Source organism: Myotis davidii, unplaced genomic scaffold (genome assembly GCF_000327345.1).
Source record: "Myotis davidii unplaced genomic scaffold, ASM32734v1 scaffold1282, whole genome shotgun sequence".
Classification (NCBI taxonomy): Eukaryota; Metazoa; Chordata; class Mammalia; order Chiroptera; family Vespertilionidae; genus Myotis; species Myotis davidii.
Genome location: NW_006293310.1, coordinates 255,042 through 259,595, shown reverse-complemented (window position 1 = coordinate 259,595; position 4,554 = coordinate 255,042). Strand labels below are relative to the sequence as shown.

Below are 4,554 nucleotides of genomic sequence, written 5' to 3'. Positions count from 1 at the left end.
GAATAGACTGAATGATGCTTAATCTCAAATGGACTGTGATTCAGGCAGTAGTAGATTCATAGGAAATAAATGGGTCTATCAGCCCAGGCTTTCATTTTAACTTAATTTGTTTACATAATACCTCTAGTAGAAAGCAGACAGTAGGTAAGAGGGTCAGGAGCAATGTGCTTTTAAGGCTTTTGCTAAAGTTTAGAAATGATTAGTGGTCTTTATAAGATTATAAATTTAATCTAAATTGAAATGCTTTTATAAATTTTCTGAATAAGTTACTTCCAATTTAAGATAAAAGCAAGTGATCAGTTCCTCTGACAAAAGGAGACTGTAGTATGTGAGTAGAAAGTGATAATAGAGTATTTCTTAGGATTGTCTCTGAGTGGGAGTTAATTATGGAAAGTGTTTTGGATCATTGTCTGTTTTTCTTAATACCTTGCTAAATTAATGCCTCTTTTGATCTAGTGATAGATACAGTGATGCCAGTGATGACAGCTTTTCAGAGCCAAGGATAGCTGAGTTGGAAATAAGCTACAACTAATACATGACTCGGAATGGCAGGCGCTGCCTGAGAGGGTAAGAAGAAATCTCTAAGTTCTTGTTTGTTTTACAGACAAGCTGCTGTCTTGGTGTAGAAGGGAGCAAGCACTACAGGACTTGTCTGCAGGATCCTATTTGCCAGGCAGTGGTAGCCAGACAGACTTCACAGCCAACAGCACCTTTTGGAAACTGGAATGCACCCGAGAAACCTAGCAGTTAGCATGGGGAGAATGGAATGCATTTGAGGCCAGGAATAGATAGATAGATAGATAGATAGATAGATAGATAGATAGATGATAGAAAAATAAACAAATTTATTTATTTATTTATTTATTTGGTGCATGTGTCTATATATAAACATATACCTGGAAGCTGAAGTGGGTAGAGTTGTAATAGTTTAGGTCAGGGATTGTTGTAATGCACCCCGTGAATCACACAAGGACGCCTCAAGAAGTCGAATTAAGGGGTCACATTTATTGCAAATCCGAAACTACGAGGGGGCATTTCGCTCTCTCAAATCTCGTAGTACCCTCCCCAGCCCCAACACCAGACTTATATAGGCAAAGATCACAGAGGTATTGATTACATCCCAGGGTTTAGAATGAGGAACCTGGTTTGCAAAAAAGCAGTTTACAGAAGCAGAATTAAGCATGTTAGCTAAATTACAGTTTTGGGTCTCCTGATCACTTCAGGTACAGAAGAATGTGCTTCGATAACCAGTATGACCACAACCAATGGGGTATTCACATTACAATCAATAGGGTATTCAATTGAATGGGATGATTTATATAATTCAGAAAATCAAAGTAACTTTTCTATTATTTTAGCAAGCAAATAAGTACAGAAGCCAAACAGCAGGGTTAAAGTTAAACTATAGTTTCTACCTGAGATGATTGCTACCATACTTCAGGATCAGCAGCCTTCTTCTGTAAAGGGCCAGATAGTAAATATGTTAGTCTTTGCAGGCCATGCGTTCTCTCTCACAGCTACTCCACTTTGCCGTTATAGGGGAAAAGCAGCCAGGGACCACACTTGACTGAATGGGCATGGCTGTGTCCCAGTAAACCTGTTTGTAAAAACAGTTTGCCTGCCCCTGGTCTAGGTCGCTCGTGGAAAGCAGGTTTCCTTGGGTATGTGTAAAATAACAAGAGTATTTTATTTCTTTGCAGGGAGATGGCAGAGACGGGCTTGGCTTCTGAGGGCAGCTTATTTTCTGCGCTGCTCTATTAGGCTTTATTAGAGTGACAGCAGCCTGGCTAGCTTGATCATATTCCAGCTCAGAGACCTGGGTTGACCTGCTCTCTTTAGCAGGGACAGCAGCTTGGGAATATTTGTAAAGAGTTCATTGCTCCAGTGTCAGCTCTCTTTGTATTTTACTTAGGGACTGAATATTCATGTTCTCCGTGGAAAGCACATTCATATTTATTTTTAGGTTTGCCTCAAACATGGAGACCTTTAGGAGCAAACCAAAATGATGCAAAGATTAGCTGGGAGTATTTTAAAGACATATTATTCAGGTTCTGATGTTGCTAATACTTACATTCCCCCCCTTTTTTTAAGGCTCTGAAGTAATTGAAGCCAAGATAAAGCAACTATCTGAAGAAATCACCACATTCTTAAAGAATCACAAAACATGTGATGAAAGCCTCAAAGGAAATCAAATAATATGTACTTTCATGAAGCAGAACCAAAGGGGCACTTTCCTTTCTTTCCTCCAGAGGTGGCCTTTGGGTCTCACAGATTGCTCTAGCCGATTAAACATTTCCCAACAACCTGACTGGGAGAAAGTGTGTTCTTGTTTTGTCTGGTGTACCGTGATGTCAGGTGCTGAGCAATGATACAGGAACTGAGCCTTCACTGTGCTATATGGGAAGGGTGGCAGGGCACATGCAATAACTAATTTTGAGTCAAAAATGAGCCATTCTTTTACCTGGAACTCAACCACAGATCTGGGTGCGGCCCAAGCTTATTTTAATTTCTCGCCCAGTTTATTTCTAGTTAAAAAGAAATATAAATAGGTCCAAGACTTGGGGTGGCAAGTAAGGCCCGTGTTCAGGTACAGAATTTAAGGGGTCGTAAAAAAAATCTCAGGAATCAAGATCAGTATATATACAGGGTGTCACCCAAAAATGTATACACACTTTAAGAGCTGATAGCTATAGATTCTATTACATTTTGAAAATGAAATGTTTGTGTGTGTTTTTGGTTAATCCTCACCTGAGGTTATTTTAGAGAGAGTAGAAGGAAGGGGGAGAGACACAGAGAGAGAAACATCAATGTGAGAGAGACACATTGATTGGTTGCCTCCCACACTCGCTGAGTAGAGCCGGGGATTGAGCCTGCAACCGACCTACGTGCCCTTGACTGGAATTGAACCCGGGACCCTTCAGTCCACTTCAGTCCACAGGGCCGATGTTCCGACCACTGAGAAAAACCAGGGAGGGCGGAAATGAAATGTATTTTAATAAACACTTTATTCAAAGTGTGTATACATTTTCTGGAGACACCCTGTATATTTTTTAATTGAGATGAAATTCACATAACATAGAATTAGCCATTTTAAAGCGAACATTTCAGTAGCATTAGGTACAATGTTATGCAGCCACCACCTTTACCTACTTCTGAAACATTTCCAACACTCCAAAATAAATCCCCATGCCCATTAGCAGTCACTCCCCATTCCTACCTCCTCCCAGCCCCTAGCAACTGCTAATCTTTCTATTTCTATGATTTTCCAATTCTGGATATTCCATATAGATGAAATAATACAATATGTGGCTATTTGTATCTAGCTTCTTTTATTTAGCATCATGTTTTTTTTAAAAATATATCTTTATTGTTGAAGGTATTACAGATGTCCCCTTTGTTTTTTTCCCATTGACTGCCCCTCCCACGCTTTCACCACCCTATTGTCTGAGTCCATGGGTTATGCATATATGCAAACATGTTCTTTGGCTGATCTCTTCCCCTCTCCCCCTTCCCTCTGAAATTCCACAGTCTGTTCCATGCTTCTGTGTCTGGATCTATTTTGTTCAGTTAATTTTGTTCATTAGATTCCACATAGGAGTGAGATCATGTGATACTTGTCTTTCTCTGACTTATTTTGCTTAGCATAATACTTTAGCGTCATGTTTTTAAGGTTCATCCTGTGTATCAATGCTTCATTCCTTTTTATAGCTGAATAAAATTCCATTGTATGTATCTACCACAATTTGTTTATGTCTTCATCTGTTGATGGGCATTTGAGTCTCCACCTTTCAGCTGTGATGAATAGTGCTTTTATGAACATTCATGTGCAAATATTTGAGTACCTGTTTTTAATTCTTTTGTGTATATACCTAGCAGTGGAATTGCTGGGTTATATGGTAATTCTGTTTAACTTTTTGAGGAAGCAGCCGTAATATTTGAATGCAATTTTTTATATCAAAATTAATTTTAAGCCGTAACCGGTTTGGCTCTGGATAGAGCGTCGGCCTGTGGACCCAGGTTCGATTCCGGTCAAGGGCATGTACCTTGGTTGCGGGTACATCCCCAGTAGGAGGTGTGCAGGAGGCGGCTGGTCGATGTTTCTGACTCTCTATCCCTCTCCCTTCCTCTCTGTAAAAAATCAATAAAATATATTTAAAAAATTAATTTTAAAATTTCACGATGAACAAAATATTGAATTTAAAAATAAAGACAGAATCCAGCTCTGCACCTCCCTCACCTCCCCCAGTCCTGGTCCTGTTACACAACATTCTCAACCACTATGCTTCTTTAATATATTTTAATTGATTTCAGAGAGGAAGGGAGAGGGAGAGAGATATAGAAACATCAATGATGAGAGAATCATTGATCAGCTGCCTCCTGCATGCCCCCCTACCCCCCTGAGGATAGGGCCCAAAACCTGGGCATGTGCCCAGAGCTGACTGGGAATCAAACTTTGACCTCCCAGTTCGTAGGTCGATGCTCCAGCACTGAGCCTGGGGCCGGGCATCAACCATTATGCTCCTTGATTTTCCCAGTTCAATGTGCTTGAGTTGA

At 40.1% G+C, this 4,554-nt stretch overlaps 1 non-coding gene across 1 annotated transcript in view; it reads left to right on the top strand.

Moving 5' to 3' along the window:
• Window positions 1–2,308, top strand: part of LOC102752683 — a 23,402-nt gene extending 21,094 nt beyond the window's left edge. The window contains exons 4-5 of the transcript XR_001514404.1: window positions 457–567; window positions 2,092–2,308. This is a non-coding gene — a transcript (uncharacterized LOC102752683). The remainder of the gene's footprint in view (window positions 1–456; window positions 568–2,091) is intronic.
• Window positions 2,309–4,554: the final 2,246 nt, after the last annotated feature.